The 14,216-nt window shown below is 37.0% G+C and overlaps 1 pseudogene; it reads right to left on the bottom strand.

Annotated features, from left to right (window-relative positions):
• Positions 1-1,236: 1,236 nt before the first annotated feature.
• On the bottom strand, positions 1,237-12,942 carry LOC115957084 (annotated as a pseudogene).
• Between the last annotated feature and the right edge of the window lie 1,274 nt (positions 12,943-14,216).

The raw sequence follows: 14,216 nt of genomic DNA, 5'->3' as shown, positions 1-14,216 counted from the left end.
ATCAGTTCAACATGCCCTACATGGGCTTCAAGTCAGGCCAACAACCCTCAGTTTCTACTCTCATAGCCAGTAAGACTTTACAAGAAGAAAAAGAAAAAACAAACAAAAATTTTCACCTTAGCCCAACCTCTCTACAAATGTTTCAGCTAAGCTATGCCCACTGACAATTTTGGTTGTCACAACAATCAAATCATATGCCATCCCTTCCTGCAAGAACAAGTTACTCAAACATTATAGAAACCTAAAAATGAGGATGAAAATAGACATCATTGTAACTGGATCAATTCTTCAATGTACTCAAAGCATCTGCATTAGTTTCATGCTTTTGAAATTAGGATAGGGGACTGAGAATCCATAATTCGTATTTATGACAAATTGAAAGGAGGTGATCTTGAGAAATGACTTGAAGATACCAAAAATGCATAGATTTTAGTAACCAAAGAAAGATTATAAATACAATTGCTTAAAAAGAAAAAAAGAATGCCATTTCAGTTATTCCATATGATACAAGTAGCACAGGTCAGAAGACTCAGAACAGGTACTATCACCAATCAAAAATGGGGGACATTTATTATTTATACTTGATTGAATTTTGAAGTGCGCTGCACCTAAAAGATGCCAGCACTGTTCGTCAATCCAACAAAAAAAAAAAAATTCTTTGAGTAGAGTGGTTGGATAGCTTTGATGCGTTCCAAAGATGACAAACAATAATTTGGTTTTAGGTTGAAGAACAATTGGCGCTTCTGGAAAGTCAAACAAGTCAGGAACAGAAAGACCATAAGCTCATTGTTAAACAAACAAACATGATAATAACATCATAACTACATGGCCATAAGCAGTGCATCAACCCTTAGTCCTGAAATTCAGTAAACCATTTACTACCCAATCAGCATGCTTTTGCATTGAGTATATTCACATATATTATAAAGCGAAAAGCATATAATCAACACATTAGGTCTTCAAAAGTTGGAGATAACAGTAGAAATTGTGCTCACATGTCATAACTCTGTGCCTCAACAATGTGTGTTCCATGTCAAGTTGCCCAAGAAAGGCTGGCTTTGATGTGAATGTCGACAGATGCTGAGCAAGATTTATGTGCCTCTAAAGCAACAAATTCCATAAAATTAAAATAATTGGAAACACACATATAGATCTCGAAAATGAAAAATTAAAAGTAGGAAAATACTTAGAATCATCTCTGGCAACGAGTTCAGCTTTTTGACAAAGTCCTTTAATTCAGAAACTGACTGTGTCTGTGCACAACATAGCAGTCCATTAGAAAACATTTACAACTTCATTTAACAGTCTAGAAAGGAATTGAGATACTGATTGTGTTTGTGGAGAGAACCGTATGTGGTAAAATACTAGAAGTTGATAGTGCATCATTTGACACATAAATAATCTTCTTTTTTTGTTCATAAGTAAACAATCACATAACAATCCTGTTAATCCCCTCGATTATGGGTTGAACTATTCAACCATGCATGCAATTACAACCAAACTAGTAAGTAACAAAGATAGCTAATACATATTTTACCAAGGTACTTGAATTTTATAGCAGAGAAGTTGGACAAATGTATTTTAGCACTAACATCAGTTTCATGGAAATATTCAACTTTGCATCAATCATAAACACAAAAGAGGCAGCAATGTTCAGTTGTTAAACCATTCACTTACAGTTGTTGTCACTTCTGTGTAGTCCTGCTTCATGGATGTTGCTTTCTGACGTAGAATCTGCAATCATACTGCAGATGGCAACTAAGAAAATAGAACTCCAAGAAAAATAATGGGACTTTTTTTTATAGACAACTGACAAGAGACAGATTTGGAAATTGAAGTATAAGCTATGATTGCAAGTAATATAAACTGGTTTAAATAGATCAACCTGGATGACAACTTCAAAGTTGAGATCCTGTATCTCCTTAAACAGCTTGTCACTAAAAAATTTAGACCATCAGCGGTAAGTGAATGTGACAAGAAGGAAGGAGAGAATAAGGTGGAAATAAAGAAGTGGAAAGGAAAAACAACCAAGAAGGAAAAGATATATTTAGTGAAAGCATTTGGGGCAACTGGCAATTCTTGCATCAACATATAATCCAAGAAAAATAGAATAAGTAAATAAATAATAGTTTGGTACCAAATTGATGTTTTCCCTTATGTACCTACAACTAAAAGATGGTATGCAAGATATCAACAACATTAAACAGTTGGAGCATCTGAACATTCTAAGGTGCATCTGTAAAAACTAGGAAGTAACATAATAACTATCTTAGGATTAAAGGGCTTTGTGGAACTGTGGAAGTGAATCTACAAAAAAGGACACTTCACACGACATTGGAACATCCAAGGCTTAGCCGCCACAATTGAAAGTTACCCCCAAAATTTCATGAGTATTAGTGATTAGATATAGTACAGAGATATTAGCTTTTTCATCCTTAAATGGTTATTCTGGAAAATAAGCATTTCATAAAAAATAAAAGAGAGAGAGAGAGACAACAAAAAGAGCATAAACATTTTGAAACTCAATTTTTGGAATTCTTAAGATGCTTTGTGATATGCTCATGTGAAACCGAAGGTTTCTTTATTGCTATCCTCATAGGATCTGCAGAATTTTGTACTCTTTGTTCCCTCATTTGTATGCCTTTCTAGTAAATTATGCATATCATATTCTAATACAATTATTTGATCCATACGTACGATAAGTTTAGAAACTATTTTCGAACGGTACATAACTAAATACACACACATACATAGCTTCATGGAGAATTTGAGGCTTAGCCGCCAAATTGAACGCAATATTTAGCCATATCTTAGAAAAAAAATCAGTATAACTAGAAACAAAAATTAAAAAGAATAAAGAACATGACTTTGGATTGAATAGATGGAGGAAAAGAATCATGTCGCTGACCATGATTAGTTTATTGAGGATCTGTGGCTAACCCCAAAATTTTGGAACTAAAGCTTGGTCATTGTTGTCAAGAGCAGCAAGATATATCAAGCAGAGACAATAATTTACCTTGAATTAAGTGGAACTTTTATCTTTTTTCCCTCTTGTTGGAGACCCATGATAGATGCATCCAGCTCCACAGAACCATTATTGACATGCAGACACTGCAGTAAACGTATTAGAGAGGTTATAACAAAATTGATATAACCAGAACCAATAGGTATCCCATTTCAGGCCCATGCAAGAAAGTAACAAAAATAATTTTTCTTAAAAGATTGAGCTTTAATGATTTAGCTTGAGCATAAATAAAACTAAAACAATCTGATGGTCATGCAATTAGAGGTTCAGTAGTCTCACAAGTCCATGAAATGTAATTTTGACCAGAATGGATATAAGATAAAGGAAAAACACAATGTTAAAAACAAAGTCAAATTCTTAATGGAGGAGGAGTTTTCACCAAGCTAATTGAATTTGTATAAGGACAATATGAGGACTATAAATCATTAAACTTGTCAATCACATCATTCCAGGGTCATAACTATCATGCCAGGTAACAATTATGCATTGCATAAGTATGGGCCAACTTCCTCTGCTTACCTCATCAAGTAGCCCCTCATATGTTAATTGAGACAACATAGGAGTAACCATGTCCACCTGCAGCCGAGGAATGTCAACTTTAAGCAACAGCAAGGATCTATAATATCATAGACATTATAAATCTACAACTAAGCATTGCAAAAGTAGCTCAAAAATGAGAACTAGTTTAAAACCTTCTCTTTTTTTTAATATGTGAATCAGATTTTGAAGTGTGCCAAACTGCCAGCTCTTAATAAGAACTTATAATTCCTTTCTTTATTATCAACTTCTCTATATTTCTCTACATTCTTCTTCCGATAAGAAACTGGATTTGTGGTATTACAGAACAGAGTAAGCATTTAAATCTGAAATTCTTGACAAGAGCCTACGGAAATAAATTATTTGGAAATTGATTCATTTTTAATAACAATACAGATTCAACTCTAAAACAAATTAAAACCAAACCCACAAGCCAATATTTTAATGAAGTTAAGTATATAAAGTATTGGTTTTTTTAATTTAACGTAAAGGGTATTTTTATTCATTTTCATTTTGGGCTTATAGTACTGTTAGTTGTGCTTAGTCATCTTCTTCTCTCTCTCTCTCTCTCTTTTTTTTTTTTTTTCTTTTGAGGTCGCACTTAGTCATCTTTTGGAATATAGGTTTTTCAATTTAATGTCATTTTTGGTCCCTTTTATTTCGACATGTAGTGCACTGAGTTGTCTTTAGTAAACTTTTGGCTTATATTTCATGTCATTTTTAATCTCTCTATTGGATTAATTCTAGGACCAACCATACATGGCTTGTTCTCCAATTCGACAAGGTTTTAAAATTTGCTTGTCCTCCAGGCATAAGGTAGGTTAAGAAAATACACAATTTTTAAACACATGGTTGCATATCATTTGAAACTAGCATGACTTCACATCAGAGAACATACAGTAAAATAGAGGGAACGAAGAAAAGGTTACCTCCCTATAAGGATGAGTGTATTTATCTCTGGCACAACCATCTGTAGTAACAAACAAAACATTAGTGGGAGGCAGTGAAGTGTGCATCATTTTATAAAAATGCATTTTTTTCAACTTAGTTTGCATAAAAAGGAGCTTGAAGCTGTAGATAATTACATCAGGTGAGTTAACAGGTTCCTCTGCTTGCATACGGTTTAGAATGTCTGCAACACGCACTGATGCTTTGCCTTTGGCTCTCACGTTTGGTATCACTCCAAAAGAAAACTATAATACATAAATCGATGCAAACCTTTCAGGTAAATGCAAAAATATACAAGAAGAGCATATAACCATATTAAATATCTGCATTCATAAAAGATTTATTATATTTCAAATAAGTATTCTCTCTTTATATTTCAAATAAGTATTCTCTCTTTATAGGTCAAATTATTTTAAGGTTTCATCCTGATGGGACTGACGAACTCACCTTGCTTGGACGATCTCAGCATATACTTCGTTGATGGACTGATGAACTCAACCTCCCTGAACGATCCCTTCGAGACCGACGAGGCTGTCCTCTAAGACGAACTAACCACATGTCCGTATCACTGATGAAAGTAACGAAGCCATTCAATGCAGCCAATAATGTCCCGAGCGATTACAAGACCAGCTGTACAAACCGTTGGATGCCTCATTAAGGCACACATTATTGAGCATGAGGCGTTACCAAGAGAGACATTAAAACCACATTAACTACCATAACGGCTAGGGGTTGTGGAAGCATATATAAAGCCCTCACAGCACCAATACAAGGTATGCAGACACACCTCAAAGCATTACTAGTTATTCTAATACTTTGTTATTTCCCCGAAGTTCTCTTATACTGACTTTGGCATCGAAGACGTGGTGGCAGGCACCACATCGGTGTCCACCTTAAGGGAGCTATCTTACCATTTTCACAGTGACACCGACGAAAATACGGCTCCATCTGGACGAACCTTCAAGACTGACGATTTGCACTTCATCAGTTTGACGCCGTCTGTGGGGAACGACATTTTCAGATTCATATTTGAAAACATAGTTTCCATCAACCCTCTACATTCAGATGGAACCCAATCCAGATTCAACAGCCTTGGCCCAACAAGTTCAAGCCCTTGCAGCCACCATTGAAGAACTCACCAAGCAAAACCAGGAAATGAAGCTACGACTCCAGTAGGTCCAACAGGCTCAACAAGAAGAGAATCGGTCCAAGGATAACCTGGAAGGAGAAGGGGATAGCCACAGGAGGGTACCCCTCAGAGGCCAACTACTCTGGACGAGCAGAATTCAGATCTCTTTCGAGAAATGAGAAAGGAGATGGATGAACTGAGGAGCGCCATTAAGGAGACGGACCGAAGCGTAGACAGAATGGTAAGGGCTACGGATTCGCCTTTCACCACGGCGGTACTTGAATGCCCTGTACCGTCAAAATTTCGCTTACTTCAACTTGAGCCGTTCAACGGACTTAGGGACCCTCAAGATCATCTTAATACCTTCAAGACGACTCTAGGTCTTCAATAACCACCTGACGAGATACTGTGTCGTTCCTTTCCCACCACTCTCAGAGGAGCTGCAAGAGAATGATTCACGAAGTTGCCGACCTCGTCCATAGACAACTTCGAGCAATTGAGTAATGTCTTCTTGCGCCATTTCATAGGGGGGCAACGTCCAAAGAGGCCGGCAAACTACTTACTCACCATTAGACAGGGAGAGAAGGAAACTCTGAGGTCATATGTCAAACGCTTCACCCGGGAGACTCTGGAGGTGGACGAAGCCGATGACAAGGTGCAGCTGACGACCTTCAAAGCAGGACTGAGGTCCAGGGATCTCGTGGCCTCCCTCGCAAAGAATCCACCAAAGACAATGGCGGAAATGCTCTTGAAGGCACAGAAGTATATGAACGCTGAATATGCTTTAGCCGCGATAAAGGATGTGGAAAAGACCCTGCCCAAGGGAAACTCAGCCCAACTTGGGAAGGACCCTACCAGGTCGTCCATTACTCCAGACAAGGCAGTTATCACCTGGAGACTATAGACGGGCAAAAACTATCACGACCATGGAACATTGAGCGTTTGAAGAAGCACCACCAATAGATGTAACAAACAATTGTATTCGTTTTTGAAAGTAATAAAAAAAAACTATTCGGCCAATGACTTAGTGCGAGAAAACCTAGCAGCTTAAAAACCAAAAACTGGCTAAGTAACAAGATTCCGCCTGGACGGATGTAAGTTATTGACGAAGCCAAGAATGACAAGATCCCTTCAATGGGTGTAAGTCACAAAAACTGGCTAAGTAACAAGATTCCGCCTGGACGGATGTAAGTTATTGACGAAGCCAAGAATGACAAGATCCTTTCAATGGGTGTAAGTCACAAAAACTTGCTAAGTAACAAGATTCCACTTGGACGGATGTAAGTTACTGACGAAGCCAAGAATGACAAGATCCCTTCAATGGGTGTAAGTCACAAAAACTGGCTAAGTAACAAGATTCTGCCTGGACGGATGTAAGTTACTGATGAAGCCAAGAATTACAAGATCCCTTCAATGGGTGTAAGTCACAAAAACTTGCTAAGTAACAAGATTCCGCCTGGACGGATGTAAGTTATTGACGAATCCAAGAATGACAAGATCCCTTCAATGGGTGTAAGTCACAAAAACTGGCTAAGTAACAAGATTCCGCCTGGATAGATGTAAGTTACCGACGAAACCAAGAATGACAAGATTCCTTCAATGGGTGTAAGTCACAAAAACTTGCTAAGTAACAAGATTCCGCCTGGACGGATGTAAGTTACTGACGAATCCAAGAATGACAAGATCCCTTCAATGGGTGTAAGTCATAAAAACTGGCTAAGTAACAAGATTCCGCCTGAACGAATGTAAGTTACTGATGAATCCAAAAATGACAAGATCCCTTCAATGGGTGTAAGTCACAAAAATTGGCTAAATGACAAGATTCCGCCTAGACGGATGTAAGTTACTGACGGGTCAATACCCCCTCAAAAGTGCAAGTCACAACAGATTTCTTTGTCTATGTCCTCAAGATCAAGGTTCTCTAGATTTTGCTTGGCGAGGTATCGCAACAGATCTTCAGCCTGCTGAAAAGACTCAACGGCTTTAACAGCAATGACCTTGAGAGTGTTAGCCTCGTCCATGGCGATAATCAAGTCTTTTTTCAACTTTGAGTTCTTCGTCTCTAAGAGCCATGTCTGATCAGGAAACCTTTCATCTTCTGATGGTCGTCATAACACGTCATGACGACCACAGAACCTAAGGGGCAGCTTATGGGACTGACGAACTCACCTTGCTTGGACGATCTCAACATATACTTCGTTGATGGACTGACGAACTCAACCTCCCTGAACGATCCCTTCGAGACCGACGAGGCTGTCCTCTAAGACGAATTAACCACATGTCCGTATCACTAACGAAAGTAACGAAGCCATTCAATGCAGCCAATAATGTCTCGAGCAGTAACAAGACCAGTTGTACAGACCGTTGGATGCCTCATTAAGGCACACATTATTGAGCATGAGGCGTTACCAATAGAGACATTAAAACCACATTAACTACCATAACGGCTAAGGGCTGTGGAAGCATATATAAAGCCCTCACAGCACCAATACAAGGTACACAGACACACCTCAAAGCATTACTAGTTATTCTGATACTTTGTTATTTCCTCAAAGTTCTCTTATACTGACTTTGGCATCGGAGACGTGGTGGCAGGCACCACACCGGTGTCCACCTTAAGGGAGCTATCTTACCATTTTCACAGTGACACCGGCGAAGATACGGCTCCATCTGGACGAACCTTCAAGACTGACGATTTGCACTTCATCACATCTCTTATATGAATTAACTAAATTACATTAGTAAAATCTCACGACCTCAAGCTTGCGAATGGCTTTAACGATATGCCAAAGTGAGCTTGTATCACCATCGACTTGGCTTTCCTAAGATGTACGGAAAAAAAATGATAAAAATCAAAAAATAAAATAAGACATCAGAAGCACAAAGAGAAATAATTAATATAAATCAGCAGAACGGACAAAAACAAATTTTTACGTACTTTATAAGCAAGGTCGAGTTCAAATGATAATACATCCTCGTCCAATGGAACTATGTACAATGGGTACACCCCTATAGTCATCAAATTATAAACATTTTCCTCTTCAAGGATCTGCAAAACCAAAAGCTACTCACCATAAATACATACACATAGCTTGGGTTTTACAAACAGAAAGACTGCCAACAAACATTTACCTTCTCACATACAACTGTGTGGCGAGGGACAAAATAAACAAGTATTCCCTTTGAAGTCCCTTCAATACATCATCGTGAAGATTCGAACATATGAATTTCATTAAATCGAGCTGAGAATGGACAAGGTAAATAGACTATTTACATTTTTAATAAATGATAAATAATAGTAATTTGATATCATATGAATATATTTATAAACTTACATAATTCAATTTTAAGTCTATCGAAGAATATTTTGAAACAAATATAGATATTAAAATATAATGTTATATATAAGCTAAATCAAGTCTCGTATTAATGTTAATGAGTTTGTTCAATAAGTTATTATTTTATTTGAGCATGATTTGTTTATGTTTGAATTTTACTTTTTAACTAAAAAAATATACATTAAACAAGCTTTTTCTTAAGCCAAACTCAATTTTATTTATTTATTTTATTTATTTTTTTTTTATGATTAGCCAAACTCGAGTTGTTCCTAAATAACATTGTTCTTTTACAACCTTAAGCAGACAAGAAATTTGTTTGAGCTATTCATAAAAACTACCGATAAATGTGATGTAGTTATTAGCATATTTGCAAATGTTATATAAAATATAATGTTTCTTATGGAAACATAAAATTAATATCAACAAATGTAAATATAGTTATTCTCGTACATAAACAATATAGACTGATAGACATTCTTAGGTTCTGTTTGGATTATGCTTATTACTGAAAATTTATTATTGAAAATACTGTAACAAAATAATTTTTAAATGTATGAATAGTGTCGTGTGACCTAGTTTTAAAGAAAAATTTGCATTTTTCCTTATTTGCGGGTCCTGTGAATAGTGCATGGGACACAAGGAAAATACATCTTGACGTGGGTTGTATTCAGTACAATCCAAACTCTGCTTTATTTATTGCCAAGTAACATTGTTTCTATCAAATAGGAATAAACGATATAAGGTTGTAAGTTCCGATTAGTTTAAGTGCTTAATTGATAAAGTTTTTTATGGTTAAATAAGAGTTTAATATAAAGATTTTTTTTTTTAAAGGGGAAATTATTTTGCAGCGGACAAAACTGTACAAAGTCCCGGCGAAAATGGGTAACTAACCATAATTTTCCAACTATATAGTTAGTAGTTCTAGTTCCCAAACTATATTATTTACTAACATCTTAAGTTTATGAGACTCGATTTTGGCCTATGGCAACCACATGAAAATCGAGTCTCTAAGATTCGATTTATAATCCTTATAAACACCAAAGAAGAACCCAGACCCAGAAGAACCCAGAGAAAAACAAAACCAGAAACAGAGAGAGAAGAACCCAGGCTGCGCACCATGCACGACCCAGGCCAGGCCCCACACGCCATGCGCGACCCAGGCCAGGCAGCACGCACCGTGCGCGACCTAGGCCAGGCAGTGCGGTGCGCGGCGACCCAGGCCTACTGATTCAGGCAGCGCGCGATCTGGGCCACGCGCGACCAACCCAGGCAGCACACGACCCAGGTTCTTCTCTCTTTCTGTTTCTGGTTTGTTTGTTTGTTTTTTTTTTTTTTTTCCTGGGTTCTTCTCTGATATGTTCTGGGCAGGTCACCTCTCCTATCTGATTTGATTTTTCCTCCCTTTGATCTGATTGTTGTGTTTCTGGATTTCTTATTTATTTATTTATTTATTTTTTTTGTATTTTGGCTTGTACGAGAGACTTGAGACTTATAATTTTTTTAAATTTTTTTGGTTTATAAATCGAGCCTTAGAGACTCGATTTCCAATTAGGAAAGGAAATCGAGTCTCAAAGACTCGATTTATAGGCCAAAATGGAATGCTAATAACTAATATAGTTTGGGAACCAGAACTACTAACTAGTTGAAAAATTATGACGATCACATGAAAATCGAGTCTCTAAGACTCGATTATAATCCTTATAAACACCAAAGAAGAACCTAGACCCAGAAGAACCCAGAGAAAAAAAAAAAAACCAGAAATAGAGAGAGAAGAACCCAAGCCAGGCCGCGCACCGTGCGCGACCTAGGCCAAGCCCTGTGCCCAGTGTGCGACCCAGGCCAGGCAGCGCGGTGCGCAGTGACCCAGGCCGATCAATCCAGGTAGCACGCGATCTGGGCTGCGCGCGACCGACCCAGGCAGTGCGCGACCCAGGTTCTTCTTTGATGTTCTGGGTTCTTCTCTCTTTCTGTTTTTTTTTTTTTTTTTTTTTTAGGTTCTTCTCTGATATGTTCTAGGCAGGTCGCCTCTCCCATCCGATCTGATTTTTCTCCCTTTGATCTGATTGTTGTGTTTTTGGATGTCTTAAAAAAAAATTTGTGTATTTTGGCTTGTACGAGAGACTTGAGACTTAAAATTTTTTTAAATTTTGTTGGTTTATAAATCGAGCCTTAGAGACTCGATTTCCAAGTACGCAAGGGAATCGAGTCTCAAAGACTCAATTTATAGGCCAAAATAAGATGCTAGTAACTAATATAGTTTGGGAACCAGAACTACTAACTAGTTGAAAAATTATGGTTAGTTACCCATTTTCGCCCAAAGTCCCATGATTCTGTGTTTCTCTCTTGGTTCGTTTAGTTTGTTCTTCTTGTCCAGTTTCTTTAACTTTCATAACTGGCTCTGCAGCCACCCAACCTTTCCTAATGTCCCAAATTCCGCAAAAAATCCAATCGGTGCTCCAAATCAAACAAGATTAAAGCACCCCAAACGAACCCCCAAATTCCCCTCCAATACACTTCAGTCTTCGCAGCTAGCAAGTAGGTACGTTTTCGCTCTTTCATTTTGTTTTTGTTTCTTTTTTCTTTTTCTTTTTCTTTTTTTCCCGCCAAAATGACATTTTTTTTTTTGTTATGAATTAAACATCTGTTTATTTTTAGTTATGCCATCTAACTATGAAATTTCTTATGCAAGAACTAGTTCCAAACACAACCTGTGTAATCAGTAACATATTTTTGTATTCCATTTAACCTCGTATGAAAACATGAAATCCTAAGTTTTTTTAGATTCCATTAATTTGTGATGGCTGCTTTGCTCTGTATTGCTAAGTTGCTAGCACCATAGACAGTTTGCTTAGTTGATGTAATTTGTATTGGTGGTTTGTATTGTATTTTGTATAATTGGAATCTGTATTGGTACAAGATGGTTGGTGCATGTTTGGATTTTTCATTTTATTTTTAGGTGAGGGTTTTTTTTTTTTTTTGGGAAGATCTTTGTAATCTCAAAGCTTAGCTATGAATTATGATGTACATCTAGTATAGGTCCTGTGCATTGGGTGCAATCTTTTTTCTGAATAACATTTGTTACTTACCAAAAAAAAAAAAAAATTATTGGTGTCTTGGGGCATGATTTGAAAACTTAATTAGCTTTATATTTAGTTGCTTAAATTTATGTTTGGTTGCTGAGAATGTGGAGAAAATGGATGAACAATGGAAAGTTGAAGTTTTGTGTTTTATACTGTTGTGGGTCTTTTAGGAAGAGGGAGAAAATTTGAATAGAAATATACTAATTTTGCATAAATGTAGATGTGTTAGGTTAAGCTGAAAGGGAATTGACTTGTTTTACATTTCGATTGATGTTTGGTTGCCAAGAAACTGGAGGGAAGAGGTAATAAAGGGAAATGCATGTTTTGGGCTTTACCATGTTGTGGTTTTGTGGGTTGGCTTTGTTTAAGAAGAGCTGAAATTCAGAACAATATGAAGTTTTGGTGAATAAGTCACCTACTTATAAAAAAAAAACTATTTTAATTTCCTCTTTTTATATATATAAAAATGAACTGATATTATGTATGCATTTATGTAGTTGATCTAATACTATTCTGTGCATGGCACAGGTTATCAGCTAGTGAGATAGAAGTAGAATAAGATCCGGCAGAACAGCCTGAAGGAGACCAAGATAACCAAAGTAGTAGAGGGCCAATTCCATGGCACAAAACGGTAGTGTGAGAAAGAGCAGGTCGAACATTCTGGTGACAGGGACAACTGGGACAGGCAAGATAACGACATCATTTGCTTTAGCGGAGGCTACCCAGCTCCGTCACATCATCATCAGAGATTTGGTCAAGGAGAAGAACCTCCATGATGGCTGGGACGACTAGCTTGACTGTTACCTCATCAATGAAGACCTCGTATTCCCATAAAACCTTATTTCTTATTATACTTTTCTCTATATATGCTGTGAATGCATACATGGCAGTTGGTTTTTCATATTGAAGAAAAAAAAATTGATACTGAAGGCATAATTTAGACCAAAAATTAATTCAATGTGGAGAATTTGGACTTTTTTACATGAACTATGGATAAAACTGAATTAATATGTTGGAATTGAGGGTGCGGAATGTCTTGGGAAGCCAAGAAAATGGAGTTAGAATAAGTCATTATAGCTTCCCTCGATACACTCCTTGTGTACATGGGGAGCTCTTTCTTTTTTCTTTTTTTTTTTCATTATAATTCTTATTACCTATAAAAAAAAAAATGGAACTAGAAGAAAAATTTACTCAAAAGTTTTAAATGAAAAGATTGTTTAAGATGTTTTGGGACTAAAACCAACTTGTTACTTGTGGAATTTGTAGAACTACGCTAAGATTTAAGTTCATTTGAAGGAGGCATTTGTTTATGCACTTGATGAGAATATGATGTCTCCATATTAACCTGGGATACATTATCCAAATCAAAAATAATAATAATAATAAAGGGATATATTGTACATGACTTGTATTAGCAGAGAGAGCATGGGTTCATTTGAATGATTAATGAAGCAAATATTTGCTTTGTTATCCTACTGTAGGGCTTTTGAATTTTGGGTTTAACTTTACCTTCTGAGTGGTTTATGATAGTGTACTTTTTAGTGAGGTTTTGACACAATTTGTTGCTGATTAGTGATTATGTAGAATCAATATTATTGTATAAGCCTCCATGGTATTCTGACTAAAAAGGGATATGTAATTTAAAATCAACAATGTAAGATAGCTGATGGTCTTGGAATCAAATGGCTCCCCCCTCCTCTCACTTTCTCTCTCTCTTAAAATAAGGGGTGAAAGGGGGAGGTGGGGTTCAATCCTGTATCATATGTGCGTTGTATGGGTGATGGAACCAGTTATAGCATGCTGATTTTGCAGGTTTGTGATGAACTTGAAGATTTGATGGAAGAAGGGGGGAACATTGTAGACTACCATGGCTGTGATTTTTTCCCTGAGCGTTGGTTTGATCAAGTAGTTGTGCTTCAGACTGACAACACGGTGTGTATGATCGCTTGAGTAGGAGGTAGTGCCAGCTTTACTTTCTTCCTTGTCAATTGATCTTTAACTTGTTTTTTGATCCCTCCCTCTAAGCTTATCGCCTCAAATTAAATTTCTGTGCCAGAGGTTACACAGGTTCAAAGCTCTCAAACAATATTGAGTGTGAAATCTTTCAAGTTCTGCTCCAGGAGGCGAAAGAAAGCTATCCAGAGGACATTGTGGTGGCA

Source organism: Quercus lobata, chromosome 8, assembly GCF_001633185.2.
Source record: "Quercus lobata isolate SW786 chromosome 8, ValleyOak3.0 Primary Assembly, whole genome shotgun sequence".
NCBI lineage: Eukaryota > Viridiplantae > Streptophyta > Magnoliopsida > Fagales > Fagaceae > Quercus > Quercus lobata.
This window is presented reverse-complemented; position numbering and strand designations above follow the sequence as displayed.